We start from the raw sequence: 23,975 nt of genomic DNA on the forward strand, positions 1-23,975 counted from the left end.
GAAAGAACCAGAAACTTCTATACCAGAATAGACTTCCAAAGGTGGGGTGTTTTATAGAATACATAACTTAATTTGTATACCCTTACAAGTCACACAGTATCATATCCGCTCTTTAAAGAATTTCACTAAATAAAATAAGTGTAAACTGAGACTCAAAGTAAAGAACTGTACACACAATTCTTGCAGAAATGTCCTACCACAGTAGAGTTGCTCTGAATTTTACACTAAATATCCACAGCTCTGTTGAAAGATTCACAGCTCATCCACAGTTCAGCATTTTGAAAGGGAAGAATCTCAGGCTAGAAGTAACTTCTCAATGTCAGCTCACTTAACTCCTGTATTCCTAGTTGCTAAATGAACACCCATTGGGAAGGGGTTCATCAGTTAAAATAAAAATCTTTTAAGTTGCTCCATCAAAGAGTTTCAGACAACTGAAGTAATTATTATGACAGATTCTGGAAACATCTGACTGCAAACTGCAGAGGATTTGACAATAGCACAATGGATTTTGTTTGGAAGAAAAAAAAAGGTTCGGAAAAAAACCAAACATTTCCATTCCTTTAGGAAAACCAAGACAATTCTGGGCAAAATACATTTTACTACATCATTTTTCTTTTTTTTTCTCTCTCTGGACTATTACCATGTATTTCTAAATAAACTAGATCTAAATGTTGTAAACATTTTTCAGAGACCATCAATTTGTTTTTTCTCCAAAATTGAGACACCTGGAAAATCAGCAGTTTCCATATAACAGATTAAGGTTACAGAAGATGACTTAATGATTGATCTCATAAATTCATTACATTGCAGTACACTGCTTCCTGACAGTACTACCAATGGAATTGGTTATTTGTTTTAATAGAGGACTCCCTGTGGAAATGTTAAGTTTCGTAGGAGCACAAGTAAATTGCCATCAGTCTCTGGAAGGAATACAAGGAGAGAATCAAAGTAATCCAGTGAAGTTTCATAAAACCAGGTTTTGCCTGTTTGCTACTTATATATCCTACATATTACAGAAACCAAAGGTCAAGGAAGAGAGTGAGCTGGGCAAAAGAAAAACAGCTTTATTAAGTTGTGTGATTTAAAAGGTTTCACTGCAGACCTTTGTATAAAATGTCTTTTCAAGACAGAAGTATTGAACTGCAGATGGCTTTTCAGCAAAGCACAGAAATAAAAGACACTGGGTAAGTGAAGCATGGGAATACAAAGCAGAAAAGTGAAAGATGAGTTTGAAACAATAGAGAATGTTTCACGGAATTAAGACTGATATCACCAGAATATGTCATATGAAAAATGTTTAAAGTATAGGATTTGAGGTCTCAAATTAATCTCTCTTGCTTAAATCAACATCAAAAAAATGTTTCATAATTTTCAAACTCCAACAATGTGGAGGGAAGGGATGGTTGACAGCAGGGACACAGCTTTTAATAGCTGCAATAGTTACATTAATTGTAACAGAATGAAAAAAAAAAATATTGCCTTCATTAACTTTTAAATCAAACGGATGTCTGGCTAAAGTCATGGAAATTTCAGTCTTGAAACACAAACTTGCACCATGAAGTATGAATGTGAGTTTACTTATTTCTGTCAATAATGGTGCTACTATGCCAGTTAAATTATAACCATATTGAGGTCTTTGTGAGCACATCAATAAAAACAGAAGGAAAATGGTTTAACTGCTTTTGGTCTGGTTTTACTCAAATATTCTTCAAAGTCTGGTGAGCCCAAGTAACTCAAGTCACTATCTCCTTCCTGATATGATAGGCTGTACAATATTTGAGTATGTGTAGGCAAATCCAAGTCTAACAGCAACAGATAAACTTGGTTGTGTTTGCAACAAGAAAAAGCTTAGGCAGAGCAAAGTACAGAGGTTTCTGGCTTTTGGATGGGCTATGAAGTAAAATAGCATTTTGCTTTCCCTGCTGGGTTCCTTCTAGCATCATTAGCACTGGATATAACCAACAGGATAAAATTCATCTGCAATCACCTCTTGGGCCCCTTGATATCTCCATCTGTGCAGCTGCAAGATTCTTATGCTGCTGCAAGATCCCCTTAGTAACATGCCAGCCACATAAGCCACATCACTGCTACCGCTTCAGCCTTCTCTATTGACCCATAAAGAATGCAATATTTTGATTTGCACAGTTGGAACACACAAACAAACATCTTAAGAACTGCTTCAAAATCAATGTTTACATTATTTTTTCTTTAGTATTTAGCAGCACTTGAAAACTCAACCTGCCCAGAGCACTACTGTTGTGCTCCAAAAGGCCAATTCAGATTTTGGACAACTTCAATACATCATTTATGTGGGAACAAGCTTCAAAATATTAGTCAGAGACAACCAGCCTTTGGATTCCAGGATCCACATTAAAAGAACAGAAGCAACCAGCCTACTCCCTCCCAGTATGTTGTTTGCTGGAGACTCCCTGTCAGTATGTTGTTTGCTGGAGACATCACTTGCTTGTAGCTGTTATTACCACTCAGATGTAAGAACAAACATTTTCAGGTTATTTATGAATATCATATGCATCTGATGTTATACAACACTATGCATTTGCAAAGAAAAAAAGCAACTGTACTGAGTTTGTGGGCAGTTTACTTGAGTTTGTTGTGTGCAACTGACAGACACATGGTAGACAGATTCTTTAGCCAACTCCCTCCACCTCCAGCTATGCAACTCAAGCTAAACACAAATTGCAAAGGTACTAATTCTACAGACCATGGGAATATTGAAAAAAGTTTGAGACAAAATGCTGCAAGAGCTGACATCATTGTGTAGCATATAAAGGCTCAGAGGCTGAGAGGACCAGCTTATATCTTCCATTCTTTGATTTCCAACTTCTGACTCCAGCTTGTGGCTTCACCAAACACACAACAGGGGCTGCCCACAGCTTTCACCTTCCTTGTTACCATGTCGCTTGCTCGAGGCTAAAAGGTTCTGCTCATGGACAAACTTCAAGAAATGCATGTTCTGGTTTTCAGATCAAGCATTCAGAAGATTAAAAAAGGGAAATTCTGTTTAGTTGGCTGTGAAGATTAGCAAGCTCAGACAACCATAACCTCAGGTAAACATGAGGACGACATGATGTTGTTATTCTGGTCTTCTGCAATTGCTTCCAGGGATCAGCAGCCAGTATCAGAACATGGCTCCAAATGATTCTGAGGGAGAGACTAACTGAAACCTGTGGAAAGATGACATGAACGAAAAAAGCCTTTCCAGCTTCTTTTCTGAGATGACAAAAGCCTGTTTGTTATTCCACTTATTTTCTCATGATTTTAACACACCTGCATGTGCTCAGAAGGTGTGAATTCTTCATGTAAAACCTAACTTTAAGGAAAAGAAATTTCTGAGAAACTTTATAATATATCATAAAATCTCAAAGAATGCACAAAGAAACTCATAAAGTCTCAAGACTATTTGCTTTTCCCTGAGACATTGGCAGAAACATTTACCTCATTTTTGTTCCAGCCTGGATGCAATATTGTACACTGTCAATTACATGGAAATGTCTCCAGCTTCCAACAGAGAAGGGCTAGGGCTGTGCAAGGCTAGAAGTGGATGTTGCTTTGCAGCACACACCACTGAGTTGAGTGCACTCAGTCCTATGATGCTGGATAAGAGCTAAGGGAAGTGACCCAGCTGGACTGCTCAGCGCTTGGCCTTGTGTGAGACAGGGCTGCCAGCAAAGCATGTGAGGCGACAGCCTACAGTGGAGTCCTCCAACTAGGCACCCACACTCAGGCTACTGCAATAAGGACAGCAGGCAAACAACTGAAGTAAACATGATACATTCCCCCTGTTGTTCTGGGTAGGCAACAAGCAAGCAATTTACTCAAACTACACAACACATTAGGGGATCAAGCAGAAGCAGAAAATTTCTGCTATCCAATACAGAAACCACTCTTGCTGTTGTATCTCTTCAGTGTTTCACATTCAGCACCAATCATTGCCCCCCAGTCCCTACTTTCCTCTATTGCTTCATGCAATGAACACAAACAGCAGATAGAGCTATGTTATGGCACTGATATATGGGCTTTAGAAGACTTACAATGTATAGAAACTGAAACACTTATTTATATTGGTAGCTTTCCAAATTTCCTAGCAAATTACTTTGGGAGATTTAATGATTAAGTAATTCAGTAAGGGTATTAAGCAGACTTTGGAAAACAAGACCTTGATCAGAAGACAGTAGTATACTCTTCATTGACTTACAGCAACTTCATCCATTAGAACTCCAAATATGAGATAAAGGACCACAGGAACAATACCAAAAGCACAGACACACAAACTGGCATGTTTTTAACTTGCCTTTAATCCCTACTAGGTAACAGGCTGCTCTTCGTAACTAAAACAAAACTAAATGCAGCAGAACAAGGATACATTCTTCCACCTTGGTCTGCCTGAGATACCTTGAAAACGTTTTCAAATACATGAGTCTGGCATCCTTTCTTGAGCTTTAAAGAAGATAAAACATTATGGCTGCCTTTCCTTTGAAGTATTTGAATGCACATACTACTGCCTCACCACAGTGTCTGCGAAGCCTTAAGTGTACAGCCTATCTTGGACAGCTGTTAATTCAAAACAGAGCTGTATAACTCTCACGGTTTGTTTAAAGTAAACAAAGAAAACATCCCTCTGTTAAGACTCAAATCAACTTATTCACTGGAAAGCAGTGTGACCAAGAAAAAAAAAAAAAAAGGAAAAAGATCACAACAATAACACAAGTAGATGGGTTTTTAAATCCAGACTAAATACAAATGCTAAAGGCCTTCCATAGCCCCCAAAGATAATTGTCACTGGTATGGAGTCTTCAAGAATTCAAGCATACCGTCATTATGTGTGTGTATGAAAACATTTTAAAAGAATTTAGAGCCTTATACACACCTACAGAAGTGTACAGAAGTACAGCGATTTTTCCAGCAAACAACAATCCAATAATTGACAGTTATATTTGAGGAATTGAAACTATACTGATATTAATCACAGATGTTATAAAACCTTGTAAGAAAAAAAAAAAAAAGTTATTTTCTGTTTGACTGTGTCCCTTTGACAAATCTGAATACATGCTATGTCATGGCTTTCAGGGTATTTTTAGCTTAAAAAAAGATTTCCATTTTAGGCCATTACAGCAAACAAGTACTGTGGATAAGTAAAATGAGTTTTGTTATCAATCAGATGAAACTCAACTCATCATTACTCTGGTAGTTAATTTCTCACACTTTATTTCATGTGCCTGGAAAGGGTAGAGAGGTTTCTTCCTGGATATTTTTCCATTTAGAGTCCTAAATAATTTTACAAGTTTAATCTGTCAATCAAATTGAACTTTGCTCTAACAGCAGTAGCAGAAGAGCTTGTACCCACACAAGCGGCAAATCAGTTTACAAGTGTTTAGAATGATTGCGTTTGCATAAGCTTTTGTATGTAACTGCACTACTGTAAGAAAGGGCTTACATTGGAATGCCACATATGCTTAGACAGAGCTTAGCTATGATGACTCAATTGGGACACAGCAAACTGCTGAAATGCATTTATAATGTTAGCCAATTTAACTAAAAATATTTTTGCCCAGCTACATTAAGTACTGACACAAGACCTCATTTTCTTCAGGGAGAGGATAAAGATTAATAGTAAATTATCTACAAACATACACTACAGAAGATGATCTGCTAGTTCATCCCTAGGCAAAGAAAAAGAATTAAAATAAAAGACTTCTCTATCTTTTTATACAACATTTGGTATCTACCCACAATATAAAGCACTGGAAGGTGTTTGAAAAGCCCTATCACCGTAAAGTCTATTATTGTAAAGGAAAAAAAGAGTGAAATTTAGTTCTTCAAGTAAGTCAAATTATGCTCCAGGATCCAAAACCAATTCTCAACCTCACTTTTCATTTCAATGTAAAAATAAACCTCTACTACATTTTGAAATGTTGTAATTTATGCATTTAAAAATCTATTTGTAGTCTCATAAAGATATACTTCATTTACATTTTACTTATCATTACATAGTCCCTAAATGTACTTATGTGTACTTTAGTTAAACAGTTCTTGGAATCTAGTATGATATTTTAATAATATGTGCTTGAAACTTAGCTGTGAATAAAATACACATTAACTCCATACAATAAACGTGCATGAAAGCACTTTTCAGTTGAAATTTGACCCTTCAAGGAAACAGACATTAGGATTATAATATATATTAGATTTCTAAGACTCAGTATTGGAGACTTCTTGTCAAGATTTGAGAGTTTTAAAAGGAGAAAGGAATGCTACATGTTACATTCAAAATACAAGTCTGAGAACTTGAACACATTGTTGCAGTTCCCTGCCTCAAGGTTTTGAAATGAGGCTTACACAAGGCAAAGCTCTAGTGACAGAAACATTGGGCTCACAGTTATTAACTGGTAAGAGAACAAGGAAATGAGCAAGAGAACAACACACAAAAAGTAGAGGAGATTGAAACTAAACGAGGACTTTGGTCACAAGAGGTCCTTTGATTAGTCCTTTTCCCCAACTAGGAGATGGACTAAAAAAAGAGCTCAGTATAAGGAGAGGCAATAAAGGGTTGGCCTGGTTTGGCTTCTATTCCCATTCCTTAAATACATATCTATAAAAACTTCCAAGCAAGTAAACATTTCTCCTTGCTTCAACTGCCACCCACTGGAAAAGCAAAGCAACATTAATTCCAAATTGCAGTACCCTAAATAGGTCAGGAAACCAATCTGTCAGATAGTAATAGAGATTACATTAAAGCTCTGTGATTGCCTTGAAAAATGTTAGTGTCACTGCTGGAAACAAGCAAGCTTGCAAATTAAACTGAAACGGAAAATAGTATACAGCAATAAACCAGAGCTGCACTTCCTCTCCCTGCCCCAGCCCGAGGGCTTTTGGGTTGCATGGCAAAAGTTTTGGAGAGGAGCTGGAGTTCAGGATGATGAAGTGAGAGTAACAGTGCAGGCAGCACCCCTCTGACAAATGTGGTGCAACAAGGACAAACAGCGTCACACAGCTTGGCAGTTCTCATCACTGTGTGCTGTGCTGCTCTTGCTGCACTCCAGGACCATCTCTCCCACTTGCTTGTGCCTTACAACAGTAATCTATCATCTTCCTTGTCTAAAAGGCAGCTTTCAGCTTTTCTTCATCAGCAACCTCCATATTCCCTTCAGTAGACACACAGGGTGTCTGTGGTGTAGGAAGCTGGTGGTGCAGATCCAATAACTTAATCTTTGAAGTAACAGAGCAATGTGGAAAGGCTTGCTTAAAAACCAGTATAGGCTGAAACAGAGCACTATCATCCACTTCAGATTAAACTTGTTCAAACTTTAGGTAAAGTAAACATATACTTACACCAAAAGTGCTTATCTAGGACAGCAACATCAGGTAGCTGCATGCAAAAGCATGCAAATCAGATGCAATGATAGCATTGTAACAGCATGTTGCACAAACACAATAAAATTCCCCTCGAACTGGAACAGATTGTCCTGCAGACATGCAGCTCTGGTGAACCTGCACTGCGGGTGTGATGGCTCAGTCAGGGAAGTCAGCAATCATAACTGAGACACCACTAGGCAAGCAAAGCTGAATGGCACTAACACCCTGACTCCCTGCAGAAAAATACCCAAGCACTATTAAGATCAGACCAAAAAAAAAAAAAAGGGGGAATTAGATAGCAGAGAATCTTCCATATTGAAGATATTCTCAGGTGTGTATGTGATGAAGCAAGTTTTGCCAACAGAATAGCTGTACTGCAATTATGGATGAGCTGAGAGGTATAAATTGATTGCAGATTCCCTCACTGTAATGGTCTAAGGAAGCTGGAGGAAGGGGAAAAAAGCCCAAGAACCTAATATACACCCCATGAGGATTCACAGAGAGAGCTATAAGTCCTTTGGTCCAAATCCCACATTTCTTCAAAAGGGCCTGTAGAAAAAAGAAAATCTACCAGAAAAAAAATATCTGGCAATGTCCTCTCATGCAATTTCTCTTCTGCTGTTGGAAAGGTCCTACAGTGGAACAACTTCATTGGACTTGCACAATAGGAGACGCTTCTTTCACAGGGCAGAGACACAATCACAGTATCTGCCAAAGTTGTAATATTGCTTTGAGCTGTATCTTCGTGCCTTCTAGTTCCCCAATAGAATTTTTTTCTAGGCAGAACACAAATGCTGTCTACTGGTTTTACCCTTGAAAGAACTAGGTAACTGGGGATGCTGGACTCTCCTTTTGGGCTGAGGGAATGAGAGAAGTTATGTTCAAGTGACAAAGGCTCACTGCATTCAGATCAAAGCAAAACCGGATGCATTTTAGCTACTGGCTGGAAGAGTTTGGTTCCATATTAAGAAGCTCTTGCCTTTTGGATGCTGCTTTTTAGATAAACTTGTCAAAAAGAAAACCTAAGTGTCAGCTCCTGTCACTTCTATCAGCTGTCACTTCTGTCAGCTCCTACCAAGGAGCATAAGCAAATGTAATATGAGAGAGCTCGCTCGATTTCCCGACAGACAAATCTGGTCTGGACATTTTGCAATCAGTATCCTCAAGTCATTAGTAAGAATATTAGAGTTCAGTGAAGGCCACAGTCATTGGCCAACAGATACATAAGGAAACAGCTAAACTCTTGAGCAATTCACAGCTCAGCAAGAACAGAGCATTAAGAGACCAGCACACTGAACGTCAAGAAATGTAATCATCATTGCTCAGTGCAAAAACCAGGCTATTAAAGTTTCTTTAAGAAAACAAAAACATGTTATCTATCAATACTGAAAGCATCTATAATCAAATCTACTCCTTCACATGCAGAGATACTTGTATGACTAAGGGTTTCAGATCCATTTTTTTAATTTAGGCTATAAAAGGAACAGAGTTCGTTAACGACATGAAAGATGCTGGCAGCACCTATGTGATGCAAGACAGCCATCTGTGCTCTCTTACAGGAATATACATTAAGTATATTTTTAAAAATAACCAAGAATAAACCTTTCTTTCACAGGAGTTTTTCAGTGAAATATTCTGACACACAACTGTGTTCTTTAGCAAGCGAAGTATTTTCTCCAGTTCAACAGACAGTAACAAAATCAGTGAGATATGAAAAACTCATCTTGGTTATATAGTCATGCCAGCAAAATGCAGTTACCCAGAAGCATTACAAAACATATCATAAAACCCTTGAAATAAAATGTACAGGGCAGTCACTATCATATTTCAAACATGACAGTCTTTCAAAGTTATTGCACTATGTCTATTCATCCTCATTTTTCCCTAAGAATGCAAGAGCATACAACAGGTCCTACTTGATACTGGCTGGACTGTATCTTCCTATCAAACTTTCACACCTAAGGTTTTTTCAAAAGGAGGGACTGTTTATTTTAAGAAAGAAATACAGGATTCCTCTTTTGTTCAAACAAGAATCAATACAGTCTCGTCCTAGAAAAGCATAATTCAGCCATTGAAGGATGTGTTAGCAATAGCTTAGCTACGTTGCCTTTGTACTCACTGGGGAATTTCCCAGAAAGAGACAGACTGCAGAAGCCAAGCTTAACCTTGAGTTTGGCTGCTAGACAACTTTCATCATCTGCTCAAGTATCTATCTATATGTGTGAGCATCTGGCTTGAAGTAGAACGAAAGCAAATCTGGTATCAAAACCAAATATCTTTCTCCCCTTGACCTGTTCCTCATCTTGAATACTGATACATGCAATGCACTGAAGTAAATCAGGTATCATTAGTACGATGAGGAACAAAATGGTACTGACTTAACACTCAGATTTCATGAGTTCCTTAGGCAGAAATAACATGGCATAGCTCAAACTGCTCTTCCTCAAGAAAATCAGAAGATATGACAAAGAATCAAATATACAAACGAGGATTTTCTTGGATCTTTAATAAATAGGTGTTGGCAGGGAAAAAAATATTTTCAAACACTCAGAAAGTAGCTTGACACTTCAGTGCTAAAAAAATAAGCAGTTTTCTCTCTTTGTCATCTCATCATTACAAATCTGTCACGCAACAAACAGCTAGGCTAAGCCAACACAGGTTTAGGCTTTCAACCAGTAGCACGCATGACTTCACAGCTCAAGGGTGGGAGAAAAAAAAGCTGAGGCTGGAGTTTAGATTTACTGCATAAGTTTCAAGATACGCTGCATTTATAGCAGGCAGCCAGGATTGAACTTAAATCATTTATGAGATTGCAAAAGACTAAAACATAATGCAAATCAAAGCCATGCATGCACAAACGTATATCCCATTTTAGATGCCATCTAGGAGGTAACAAAATACTGAGACAATTCCTCTCAGCTCAGTGAAGTGGAAAGGACTTCAGTCCATACACATCTCTTAAGAAAAGAGGGGTACCCATACTGAGTCTTGATCAGCTTGAGAGCTGGGCAGAGAAGAACCTCATGAGGTTCAATGAGTGCAGAGTCCTACACCTGGGGAGGAATAACTTCATGCACCAGTACAGGCTGGAGTTGACCTGCTGCGGAGCAGCTCTGCAGAGAGAGACCTGGGAGTCCTGGTTGATAATAAACTAAACATGAGGTAGCAATGTGCCCTCATGGCCAAGAAGGCCAATGGCAGCCTGGGATGCATCGAGGAGTGTGGCCAGCAGGTGTCCACCCCCTCTACCCTGCCCTGGTGACGCCTCATCTGGAGTCCTGTGTGCAATTCTGGGCTCCCCAGCTCAAGAGGGACAGGGAACTTTTAAAGAGATGCCAGCGCACGGCCATCAAGACTTATGAGGAAAAGCTGTGGGACCTGGGGCTGTTTATTCTGGAGGAGACTGAGAGGGGGATCTCATTAATATTTGCAAGTATTTAAAAGGTGTATGTCAGGAGGATGGGGCAGTACATTTTTTTTGTCCAGTGATAGGACAAGGGGTAATGGACAAAAGCTGGAAGATGAAAAGTTCCACTTAAACATAAGGGAAAATTGCTTTCCTGTAAGGGTGAGGGAGCCCTGGCCCTGGCTGCCCAGGGAGGGTGTGGAGTCTCCTTCTCTGGAGGTTTTCAAAACCCACCTGGACCCGTTCCTGCGTTACCTGATCTAGGTGGACCTGCTTTAGCAGCGAGTTGAACTGGATGATCTTTAGAGGTCCCTTCCAACTCCCATCATTTTGTGATTCTGTGAGTTTTTGTAGGGTCTCTTTGCCAGACACATAAAACGTCTAGTGTGATGATACCTTGACCTATTAACTAGTGTTCTAGGAGCTATCCCAACTCCACTGTCACTACCAGTGGCTAAAAGTGAAACCACTTGGTTATATTTCAACTAAACAAGACCATAGTTTGTACACAGCTCTAAGGAAAAGTATTAGGTATAGAAGGATAGGAATATATGTCACACATTTGTTTTGTTCTCAAAAGTGGGCAGCATCTTGGAATTAAAAATAATCTTGTCCTGGGGCTTACAGAGAGAGGCCTTTTTTTTTTTAATACATTTGATGGTTGGCTGATCAAATGGGAGGAGATGGCAACCACACATCCTCCTTTCTTGGCAGTCAGGTAAGTATCATACAAGGCCTAAAGAACTTGAAACTGATGTACATTAAGCTATCTGTGATGGTCATTCCCAGTCTTTTTGGATCATAATTATTATTAATATAATAACTATACAAACACCAGCTAATGCTTAAACATCCTTAAATTAATTCCTCCAGATAGAGCACTACACTCAATGGTAAAGAAATTACCAGGAAAGACATTCATTCCAGTAAGAGGACATCATAAAAAGTATTTTGCTGTTTTATGCACTTTCTTAGCTTAAGGAATATTTTTAAGGAATTTATTTTATAGCCTGCCTCTTTGTTTTGCAGCTATTGATATACATCTGTGCTGCATCACTTCCATCTTTTAGTCAGAAACTGTCAAACTTATCATCAATCAGAAAAGAGCAACAGCTCATTTAATGGGTTTAAATCGTAACTTCCTTCATGGATGTCAGGGTACATTTCCATCAGTGAAATGTTGCCATAATGTTCCACTTGCATAGGTTTTATTTAAAAAAAAAAAAAAGCCAACAGACAATAATCTGAAACACAGACACATATATCAGATTTCCATTCTCTGCATCAGTGTTACTTGTAATAATAGTCTGGTCTAGATCAGACCACAAATAAAACTTGCACTACTCTTGCCAAGGGTAGATTTGTGAGGTCTCCAGTACTCCTGCAACCAGATCCCTCATTTCTCTACCTTTCCTCATGTCTATGGTAACAGGAGCAGAACACTGGTGCAGCTTCCCGTCACAAAGGCAGTACGGATAATCTAGGTGGCCCTACAGAAGTAGAGGCAGTGCACTACTTCCCACAGAGCAGACTTTTGCAAAATTACTCAAATATCATAAAAAGCTAACAGAGTAGCTCTGGCTTAGAGAGCCTTCTTTAAGAAAGTGTAAAATCTCTCTCACAGAAATAACTGCCTTCTAAATGAGAACATAACACAAGCTATTTCAGCATTGTTTTACCAAGGCCGTAAAGAGCTTTCCCATGCTCATCTCTGTTAATTGCATCTTTGCAAAAGCATAGCCAAGTGGATGCAGAATGATTACTTTTAATGTGCTACCCACATAGCTCTGAATGGGCACAAGTTAGCTTTTCCCCTTTCCATATTCCTGCTCATTATCTTTTGGCTCCAGGTAGAGCTCTGCTCTACAGAACCGAATTCTGCACTCAGTTTATGCAGGTAAAGGAAGATTCAAAGAAAGATGGCAAGATTTGTCATTGAGCAAGGAAAACAGTTCAAAGAAACCTACTGGAACACAAACTGGTTCTGTGCTTTTTACGCAGCTGTTGGACAGGACCTGGTAACCAGGATGGAGAAGCTACGTTTAACACAAAGATAATTCCTGAGTAAAAATTGCATCACCTTTCTCATGAGTGGATGATTAACGGAGGAATTTGGTTCCTAATGAAGTCAGCCAGCCCCCAGACTCCACTGGTAAATCCCTTTTTGTCATCTTTCACATTCAGCTCTGACTCATCTGCAACAAACATTTGGATACCAAGCCTATTCCCCCCCCCCCCCTTTTGTTTTTACAGTAGGTTAAGTATATACTTCATAAATGCAAAGAAGGGAATGGTGGACTATAGGTACACAATGCATTTGGACAGTACCGTGAAGAGACACACCTGAGTTAGCTTTAGGGAACTTAAATACCCGTGTCAGTGAACTCAATACAAGTACATACCTCAGTGCTGGCTAACACCTGTAAAGTATTTACACTGTACAGTCCACACTGAGGCTTGTGTCAGTGCAGCTTTACTATAGATTAGCTGAAGTGAACTTCAGTACATCCTACAGTCCCAGCTCCAGTTGCAGTGAAGCCGCAGAGTGAGAGGTGAGGAAAAGGCTCCTCTCTTCGAGACCAGAGGAAAGGACCAAGCTCAGCTCTGGCTACAGAGGAGCAATTCATCCACAGGGCAAAGGACTTGTGCCCTGAAGCACTCAATTTTACATGAACTTTAATTGTAATGACTGTGGCTTTTAGATATCAAAACAGACTGAGAGGCCTGAAAGCTTCTATGCTTTTCCCAGGAAATCAGCTAGTCTAATAAAAGCATCTTTCTGGGTTTTATTGTTATTTCCTTGATCTTTATAGCATGAAATAGACAAGTTTTCTTCTTTCAAGGATTTCTCTTTAAAAGAAGTAGCTAAAAATTTAATAAGTTTCCTAGTCTAGAAATAGTTTCTTACTTAGAAAGAATTCCTTCTTCACTGAGTACCTTTTCAATTATGCCATGACCAAAATGTTTGAGAATAAGCACTTGTCTGCTGAGAACAAATCAAGTATCTTTGGGACCAATAATCTCACACACGGTTACCAAACACAATAAGCAAGTGACATACTCCATTAACCACATAAACAACATAACTCTGTAACAGAACATAGTTTTCTATATGTTTGTATTAGCCACTGAGTGGCAGCAATTCCCTCATACCTAAATCTGAATTATGAGATGTAGGATGAAAATTCCTAAGTATTGCTGTTAATTCTTTTATGCTACCTCTATTTTCTTTTACGTATAGTGTTACATGCGATCATTCAAATAACACCTAGTGAAATACCTTGTTTAGTACAACTTTTAAGGCTTTGACAGTTTAGAAGAAATGTACTTTATTCTGATAATCACACTTCCTTAGAAGTTTGCTATACTCAATTTTACAAAAAGATAACTTTGAGTAAAACTATGTGGATCAAGGAAATTGAAAATGCCAGCATTTAGTCATTTCTTAAATCAAAGCACACACCTATTTTTTATTATGAAACCCAAGAAACTAAAAAAAAAAAATCTAAATCTAAGCTTCATAGCCTTATGTTTGCTTCTTTCCTCGCTATTTATGGGTTCCCTTAGTAGTGTCTTGAGGTGATGGAAATCTACCATGCCAAAGACAAACATCTAACTTTTAAATACAAGACATTTTCAGGAACTAAAATAAACGGGAAATGTTGCATATACACTTAAAAAAATGTTCATGAATTATTGCTTAACCACTTAAGAAGTACCTCATAGTCTCTTGTTCAGAAAGCTGGCACTATTTGACAGAATGATGAAGAGGTTATTTGCTGGCTTATTACAGTACCAACATACTATGGACTGTACAAGGCCAAAGCCCAAATAAGATTTAAAAGAAACTAAACAGACAACATCTGCATCCAGGATTTTGATGCAGACTATTTATAGAAATAGTAATTGTTGTAATTCAGTCTTCAAACAAGTCTCTAAAAGTAAGAAAATATCTAGCATGAGAACTGATTATCCCACACCTGCCTTCTCTGCAGATTCAGATCTGTCCTCAGAAGCATCCAACTGTCGAGAGATGGGACACTGAGCAGTATCATCCTAGCACATACACCTCCTGCAAGTCCCTGAATCCAGATTAACACTCTGCTCTGCACTACTTGAATAATCTAGAAGTGGTGCAATGGCCCATGAATAAACTGATGTCAGATGTAACCACAGAATGTCATAAATCAACTATTTTACTATTTCATACCTTAACACAAACAGGGAATTGTCTAGCAAAGAACTCAAAACTGGCTTTTAGAGACGCATGCCTGGCATGTACACAAAAGCAACAGGCATTCCTGCTCCTTCATTTCTTATTGTCTGTCGCCATTCAGCTGGAAACCTGACCATTTAACAGATCATGCATTTTATCTGCCTCAAACTCACTGTGGTACGTGAGGCAGAAACAGTATCAACGCGGCGGAGTGAGGAAAAACAAAAAAGAAGTTAGTACTCTCAAACTTCGTGTTTCTGCTACGGGAAAACTCCATGTTTCTGTCAAAGACCACAGAGACCTCGTTACCTCCTCCTCACACGGGGCACACTCCTCTCCCTCCCGCCAACGCTCCCGCCGTGCCTGCCCGTCCCTCCGGCCAGAGGCTCCGAGACTTTCCCCGCTCAAGGTCGCGACTCCCCGCGGATCGAACGAGCCGGCCCCATCCCGAGCACTTCCGAGCTCGGCGGCGGGGAGATTTCGGTGGATAAAGTCCGCGGCCGGGCCGGCGCTGGGGCTCCCGCCGCAGCCCCCCACCCCAGGGCGCGGAGCCCAATATGGAGGCGCGCCTGAGGAGGAAGCCCCGCGGCAGCCGGCGCCCCGGTGCCGCAGCAGCCCCGCCGATTGCCGTCCCGCAGCCCCGCCGGGAGGCGCTGTCCGGCCCGGCCGCCCCTCACGCCCGACCCGCCGGGACAGATGGCGGAGCGCCGGGCTCAGCCCGGGGCCGGCCGAGCCGGGAGCCCCTCTCCCCGCCGGGAGCCCCAAGGAAACCGTCCGGGCCAGAGGGAGCCGGAGCCCGTGTCGCTTCCTCATTCACCCCACACCAGGCGGGGCAGGAACTGCCAAGCGGAGGGAGCCCCCGAGCCCTGGGCAGGTACCAGCACTCACCCGCTTCGAGGGAGTTATCGGGAGCTGCGATCGCCACCGAGTTTCGAGCACTGTCCCAAGTGAGAGCAAAACTGAAGTGAACGAGAAAGGGAGTGAACGAGCTATTCCCCGCTGCCGCCGCCCCGGCCCGGCCCGGCGCGGCGCTCCCCGCCCCACGCTCCGCCCACGGGGCGCAGCTGCGGGCCGCGCGCTCACCTGCTGCCGCCGCGGCCGCCCCCACGCCGCCGGCCCCGCCCCGGAGGTGCTGCGGCAGGCGGCCGCGCCGCCCGCGCGCCCTGGGGGCGGCCGGTGGTGTCCTGGAGGGTTGCAGCCCTCAGGCTGCCACGGAGCCCATTCACGTTCCTTTTTTTTGCCACCTTCCCTCGTTGGAGGTGGCCGTGGGTGGAATTCCGGAGCCGTCGCCTCCGCGGTAGCCCGGGGAGCCCGAGTGCAGCGTACCTTGGCGGGCGGTTTTGGCCGAAGGGCCTCCACTGCTCCCTGGCGCGGCGCCGAGGTGAGGAGGCCGCGGCCGGAGTGGTGTTGGTGTCGCGGGCGCAGGGCCGCGGCAGAAATGAGGAAATTATGGGTTGTGTAGGCTGGGGGGAGTTTTTTATTTTATTCTTTAATTTTTTTTTTGTCCAGTGGTGGCCGAGAGATGAGGAGCAGCTGGGTTTGAGAAGCCACAGTCAGCCGGTGCGAGTGTGCCCTGGGGAACAACGCTCAGTTTTTGTCACCCACCTTTCTTTTTTTTCACCCTTGTAATTTAAAACGTTCTTCGGTGGCTTAAAAGTCACGGATGTCGTTTTAATAACTGGGTCAAAGCTAGGTGGGCTGTAGCTCTGCGAGTACGGCCATCACCTCTGTGACTTTACCACAGAGGTGGCCTCTGTTGATGTGCTCAAAGTTAGAGGCCTTCATAGTTGATTCAAGGTCCCAGACGAGGCTTTCTCCCAGTCTATACACTGCCCCGAGTAAGGGGATTTGCTTTTTCTTGAAACCTTTGGTACTGTACTTGTCAATGTTAAAATATTTGAGGCATGGGTTGCAGCACATGAATGTGTGAATTGTAGGAACCAGAGACAAGAGTGCTACACTCCTGTAGGGATCCAAACCAGACATTTGTCATAATTTCTTAACTCATACAGGTCATGTGTAATTACTGTTGTGTTTTCATCTTAAATGACCTCATTCTGTCCCAGCTGAAAACAGTGATGAAACACCAAGTGTTTTTTCAGACCTCTGTGATGTGTTAACTGCAGGTGTTTTCTCCTGGCAGGTATCAGGCTGTGGTGTGCAGCTGAGGGTGTCAGAGCATTGCTGGGGGCTGTTACCCAGCTGTTAGATGGCTGTGGAGTCATCTCTAAAACGTCATATTCCATCTGTTTGGTGTCCAGCTTCTTTCCAGAGCATTTCACTTGACATTCATAAGGTAAAGTGGAAGTTCTTCAATATTTAACACCAAATCTGGAAGGCTATAATGTGTATATAAATCACCCTTGTCAATAGTTTATTTATCTATGGAGACTTAAATTTGAAGTAACTTGTTTTAAAACAAAATTGCCATCAGCTGAGAGGTCTAGTGGATATAATAATCATCACAGTTTGGGTGAAAACAATGGAACAAAGTCATTGTAGGTCATTTATTTTTTACTTTTGCTATGAATTAAACTATGCAATATTCTGTACAAGTACGAGCTTAAGTGTGATTACTTCTTGAAACTGGAAGATATTAAATAATGTTTCCTTGCTTTGGGACAGAAAGTCATTCCTGTAATGCTATAATAAATTGCAAGAGGACCCTCGTTCAGACTTATGAAGATGACTGTTATGCTGGAATCTGAGGAATTTTGTATGCATGAGCAGTTAATGAGTGCTGTGTTACAAAAGCAAAACTAAAACTAATTTGAATGAGGGGGAAAAAGCAGAAGCTAACTGTGGCCAAGCGGTTTTCTTCACTTTGATACTTGCAGTAAAGTTTGGCAAAACAGAAAGTGCATTTCATTTAATTTCATGTTCTTTTTGTATTTAATGGAGTGTAAGTGGTCAGAGAGAGTCCATTTTGGTTTGTGACCTTACAATATAATGTTGCAGCAAGCCATTTGTTAACTACCATTGCATTTCAATTATTTAGAGGAAAGCTTTAGTCCAAATCTTTCTGAAACAGTCTTTTCTTGTGTGAACAGTGAAAGTTTTGCAAGGCCTTTAAGAGATTTGCGTCTTGTGTCTTTATTCAGTTGGTTAATGGGTTCACGTTGAGTTAGATCTGGGTAAAGATGTAAGAATTTGATCCACGGGAAATAAAATGGGAGATTTTTTCAACTAACACAGAAATATGTCTTTAGAAATTTGAGGTTTTTCCTGGTACTAAAACTTTCTTACTGACTGGTTATTTTCTGTAATTTTCTGCAATTTTGCTTTTAAAACTCAGCAGTGCAAAAATCCGTGGTAATGCTCTTACAGTTGGAGATTGTCTTTCTTGAGAACAGGTTCTAATGCAGCTCATGAGGCGTTATTAACACATTTTAGTAACACATGGTAAGGCATGCTGGATTTCATTGAGATGGCAGTGTAATTATTTAATATAGAAGGTCAGTTACAAAAACAGGGATGTGGAGAAGAGACAGGGTACAGGGATGTGGACATTACTGTCTGTGACCTATTTTTCTGAAAATGTGCCTTTAGGTACTTTTAAACCAATTCAAGGCTATTTTCTTTTTACATTTCCTTTCTTAGGGAGCTGGATACAGAGACCAATGCTTCCCAAACCCATAGTAAAGCACTTCTTTCATAAAGGAAAACTTGGGGGGGGGGGGGGGGGGGGGGGGAGATAAGCTTACTAGGGCCTCCTACAGCTATATTTTCCCTGAATTTTCTCATCCAGTAAAACCTGCTCTGCCTGGGGCCACCTAATTTTTACCATGCAACATGATCATGTTAATGGGGGATATGACTTCAAGCTCTTTCATGTGCATAGATTTAAAAACAAAAAAGTGAGAGAGAAATCTTTTTGCAGCAAATGTAAGTGAAAAATTTATCATGGAAGTGAAGAGCTTGTTCCCTGAAGATTTCAGAAACAATTTTACCAATTTGTGTGATCATCTTTTGTGAGCTGAACCACTGTTATCAACGATACCTGTTACTCTCCACAAACAAACCTTATTTTAATTCTGATGGCAGATACTCAATTGATGCAATTATTACTTACATAGAAGTGGTATTTCAGAATGCAGAAGAATCATGGCAGTTATCGCCAAGTTCTTTTTCACAGCCCCACTTTGTAAAAGGACTTCATTGGTCTCACTTTCCCAAGGCCAACCACCAAATGCCTGTTCTCAGAAGAGTCTGGTGGTGATAGGAGTTTCCACCCATTACCTTCTCTATAGGATTCTGTGGTCTACTGTGTAGACTGACTTTTTGAAGTGTTTTGAAAATTGTGTTGTCATTTATTTATCTTTTCCTTAAGGTTGAGGTCAAAGGCTTGTGTTCTCTATAATGCTTTTCCTCCAAGTTTTCATACTTTTCTCCTTGAGGGACATGAGCTCTTTATGGACAGTTATCAACTTTGGTGATACAAAGGTCTGTCTGTGATATATGTCTGGACTGATGTTCAAGTGAAACAGAAATTAGCCTTCTTTTACTAAAGCCCTGCAACTTTAGAGATTCGTTTGGTCGTTATGTAAATTAATATCTACTACTTTTTTTCAGTTTTTTATATTGGCTAAGGAGAGGTTTCTGATTTAGAGCATTCAGCACTCCATTTATTGTGATTTGCAACTGAGTCAGTCTTTCCTATTTTTTAAGGGTTTGCTTCTGTTCATGTTGCATATGGGCAACTGGCTGTGCCTGTGTTAAGAGTGTAATCTTATCAGGAAGACTCTGCAGGTAAGGCACTGTGGTTAGGCACTGTAGCTCAAAGGAACTATCATCTCTCTTTAAATTTAGTGTTTGTTAGAACTTGCAGTTGCACAATATTCATTGCCTAGTAGAGTTAAAATGATGGATTTATTTTGTTTTTTCCCAAAGGATGATATGTATAAGTTAGTCAAAGGTTCTGGGGAAGAGTCTCATGTCAGATGCAAGCATGAATATTTCTACATCTTTGTATGAGCAACTTACTGCAGGGTGGTTTGTGTTATCAGATGTCAGTCTTAAGAATTTGAGATTAAAACTGAGATAGTCTTTGTGACCCAACCACTCTACAGTTTCACTCATTTGAAGGAACTTTTTATATATGATTCACTTATAATAATTCACTTATAAGAAAACAGTTCCCTGATGGTTTTGCAGAGATACCTGCCTAGAGCATTGCCAATTCTTGTGATGTGTGGTGTTTTTGAAGCCCTACTCTCTTGATACAGTAACTACATGAAAATCTTGGGCACTTCTTCCTCTTTCTTAAATGAAATCTATTTACATGTTTGTGTAGAAGATTTGCAAATGTAATCTCAGAGTTTCTAAATGTTTGAAAATCTGGGCTACATATAAAAGGAACCCAAAAATCTCTTGGCATCTTACAAATATCTCTCTGCTGCCTTCTTTTGTTGAGGGTAGGAGACTGATTCCCTCTTTTTGACCTGTAGAGAATGTAATAGTAGGCTTGGTTTCATGTATGTATTTCATAAGAATTTTAATGTAAAAGAATGTTTTATGGTCTTGACTGCACACTCCCCCTTACACTGGATTTCAACATGCCAGCTGCCAGTGTTGATTTTGAGCAATATAAAAGTTCTACTTCCCCTTATGGTAGCCTTGCTTTGAGAAGTTAATATGATAGTAGAACAAGGAAGTGCATGTATCGATGACATTTTCTTGCTTGCCACAGTCCTATGCATAGTTGCGTTTACATTCCTGAGAGTATTGAGAAAAACATAATTCTCTCATTTCTCAGTGTGTTTTTAAGTTCTCTTTTGAAACCAGTCCATTATATTTTTGGTATTCATGTAAGCTTCAGGACATTAACATTCTGTTCATGCATGGAACAGAGGCACCATAGAGGGAGACAATTTACACTTCTGTGCACTGTCTTGGGCAGAGGGAGTGACGGTTAAGGTTTTTTCCCCAAATACCTTCTGATTTGCAGCAGAAGTTTTCTCATCAGTCAATGAGAACAAGATGGAGGTCATCAAATGAATGAATTTAGGCTGTCACGTGACATTGGTAGTACCTTACGCTTTTGCCACTCACTTGAAAGGAGTGAAGAGTCTCAACAACTACCTGAGGCATACAAATCTGCTGAATATGGCTTTTGCTTTAAAGGTGATGTTTCACAGGTGTCAGGTATTAAGAGCTCCAACATTCAGGAAGTTCTGAAAATGATAGTATCTGCACATAAATTTTGTTTTGATTTTTACCCTGTCTTCTGGATACTTCCAGGGATGACAGTTGTGTTCATTGTAAATCTTGGAGGCTCAGGACAGGTTGTTAAGGCTTGCTGGTCAGGCTGCTTGTCTGTCATGGTGGCAGCAAGATATAGCTGTTACAGGAGAGCATGAGAGTGTAGCTGCTTTCTCCTGTCATGCTCATACAGGAGCAGTGGACAGCAGGGAAGGGAAGGACTGCTCTGCTGTGCTCCCTCATCCGTGAATGAGCAGGGCACACAAAGCACAGAATAAGAGCTGTAGTACGTGGAGCACCCCACCCTTGGGACAAAGGGATAGTGTTATTTTTCAGATGTTTAGAAGTTATTAACTATTTTTTCTTTTTATCAGTGTAAATGGTTGTCCAGAAATTAAAAATGTAATGGCTTTAATGTGTGTTTTGGGTTTTTTTTTTTGTCTACTTAAAATGCTTTAGCTACACTATCAGGCTGTACAAATAATAACATGGATCAGTCCCATGCCGTGACTGGATCAAGGCTTAGTTTAAATAAGAGAAAAAAAAGTCCTATTGTAACCTGGTGTGAGGATATGGGAGTAACTACACCCTAATTTCATTGGTCAGTTGTGTAATATTAAAGCATAGTTTGACCACTGGAAATTAACTTTGTCAGCTAGCACTACTAACTAGCATCTCATTCTCAAATATTAATTCTTTTCTCCTTGGGCTGTAGACTTGAAAGTTTTTCCTGGTTCAAGTTACAAAATGTGTTATTTTGTGTCTTCCAGACTGTCCATCTTAATCTTATAGAGGCTTCGAATTAATGTCTGTACTCACCCATATATTATTTGGAACGTGATTATGTTATGGTAGTCACTGAATAGGATGTATTTATTGATATAGTAAACTCTGCTATCAAAGCCAAGCATAGCATCAGTGAAACAAGATAGTAGGCAAAATAAATCCTAGTAAACATTGAAAATAAAAGCAAACATCAATAATGAAACTACAGACTGTGTATGTTTGCACAGGAGGCGGGTGGAATACTCAAGTTACCTACACTAGGCACCTCACAGTTTTGTTGAACCACACAGGGAGAGTTCAGTATAGTTACTGTCTGGGGTCGTGGAATAGATGTTGAGTCATATAACTTCAGTGAGAACATCAACATGCCTCTCTACCCCATTTCGTGTAGTGGTTAGAGAAATAGTGTTTGATGAAAATAGTAGTTCTGCATTGAGTTACAAAATAATGAGTGAACCAAACTCTTACTATTTGTGCCTTGTTTACTGCCATTGTCAGGAGGGTGAAGGGCAGGTTTTGATGTTGCCATTTAAAGTCTGGTAAAATAATAAAGATACTGGGAATATTTAGTTTTTAGTAATAGGCTAAAAATTGATTCTTTCCCCAAGGACTGTATAAAAATAGTCTGCTAGCAGCAGAATTGGAAAAGCCCATCTGCAACAGAGTTGCTTTGTAAACATGTCTGAAGATAGGTAATATTGTTAGAGGCACTAGAGCCATTATTCCAGATGTATTTCCTGCATTCTGCTGCATATCTGACTTCTTTGCAGCTGGCGCATTAGTGTAACTCAGCAGTCTGTTACGTCTCTTAAAAAGAGTTAACTTGAAGGTCACTACAGATCTTTTTTTTTCAAAAGAGGCTGTAGAGTTGCTGTTTTTTGATGCAAGTATAGTGTCTGCTGAATTCTAATGTGTGGCATCACTCTTCTGCAATTGGAAAGTGTTTTTGGGGTGACACTCCTATATCTAGTTAGTGTTGATCTGATCCTGTGCATGCTTGAAGGTAATGCCACTTGGAAACATTTTGAAGTATATGCTATATAAGTCAGTTGGTCTGTGATAGCTTTTATTTTTGTGAAGTAATTATTTTATGAGTAATTAAATATTATTTGCATGTTTTGTGTTCTACAGCAGACCCTAATATGTATGAGTATCCAGGCCTGGATGTCGACAACACATTTGAATGTGTAGAGTGTTTCAGTAGGCTTAGTGTCCTAGACAACCACAGATCCCCTTTTTCCAGTCTGATATTAAGTATGATTCACTACTCTGATTCTCATGATTAAATACGTGCCTGTGTGGTTTTGTGACAAAGATAAATGGAAGAACAATTCAGATGTTCAAATATTAACTAGCTGCCTTCTCATACTGGCAGTACAGTAAACTTTACTGTATTGCTAAGGACATATGGGTGCTTTTTCCTTGTCACAGTTCTCCAATGGTTTTTATTTGCTTGAGGACAAGAACAAAACTTTTAGACGGTCAAGGTTTGCCCTATTTCCAATTATTTTTACTCTGCTAAAGATTCAGGAATGTGTTTGGAGACTTTCTTTTTACATTTCTTAACTGTTGGCTATAGGAAAAGATATATTTTACACACAGGTTTAGAACTGTAGGGAACCTTTTATTAGCTAGTTATATACAGAGAATGCCAGTTATATAAATAACTTGGAGGACGAAGAGATGAGAGAAAAGGTAACAGTTCTCTTATGTTTGTTCAAACTTTCTGTTTTCAATAGGCCTAGATTAAAAAGAGAGGAAGTCATTCCTGGTCTAGTTAAATACGGTTTGTTTTCCTATTGATGGTTTTAGGAAAAAGTATCGGTTCAGAACAACTCCAGAGAAATTTATGGATTTCAGAAACATTGTATATTCTTTGTTAATGATTTTGTATTCTCCTCCTCAGCTGTGGATATTTTGAAGCAGTAAAGTAACTTCAAGTTGAGGAAGGCCTCCTATTCTTTGTGTGAATGTAAATGATTGCACTCTACA

General features: G+C 40.1%; 1 protein-coding gene and 1 long non-coding RNA gene across 4 annotated transcripts in view; one reads left to right on the forward strand and one right to left on the reverse strand.

The window, feature by feature from the left end:
* PRKCD (protein kinase C delta) overlaps nucleotides 1-16,013 on the reverse strand; it is a 67,787-nt gene extending 51,774 nt beyond the window's left edge. For 2 of the 3 annotated variants that reach the window (XM_062008221.1, XM_062008222.1), the window contains exon 1: nucleotides 15,885-16,013. The gene's annotated coding sequence lies outside the window, so the exon portion shown is untranslated. Of the gene's footprint in view, nucleotides 1-15,305; nucleotides 15,400-15,884 lie in introns of those variants that run through there. The other variant, XM_062008223.1, reaches the window with a different exon arrangement.
* A 156-nt stretch (nucleotides 16,014-16,169) lies between these two features.
* The window catches only part of LOC133626864 (uncharacterized), a 30,470-nt gene continuing 22,664 nt past the window's right edge, over nucleotides 16,170-23,975 (forward strand). The window contains exons 1-2 of the long non-coding RNA XR_009819809.1: nucleotides 16,170-16,377; nucleotides 17,140-17,292. This is a non-coding gene — a long non-coding RNA (uncharacterized LOC133626864). The remainder of the gene's footprint in view (nucleotides 16,378-17,139; nucleotides 17,293-23,975) is intronic.

The sequence above is a fragment of the Colius striatus genome, chromosome 15 (genome assembly GCF_028858725.1).
Source record: "Colius striatus isolate bColStr4 chromosome 15, bColStr4.1.hap1, whole genome shotgun sequence".
Taxonomy (NCBI): domain Eukaryota; kingdom Metazoa; phylum Chordata; class Aves; order Coliiformes; family Coliidae; genus Colius; species Colius striatus.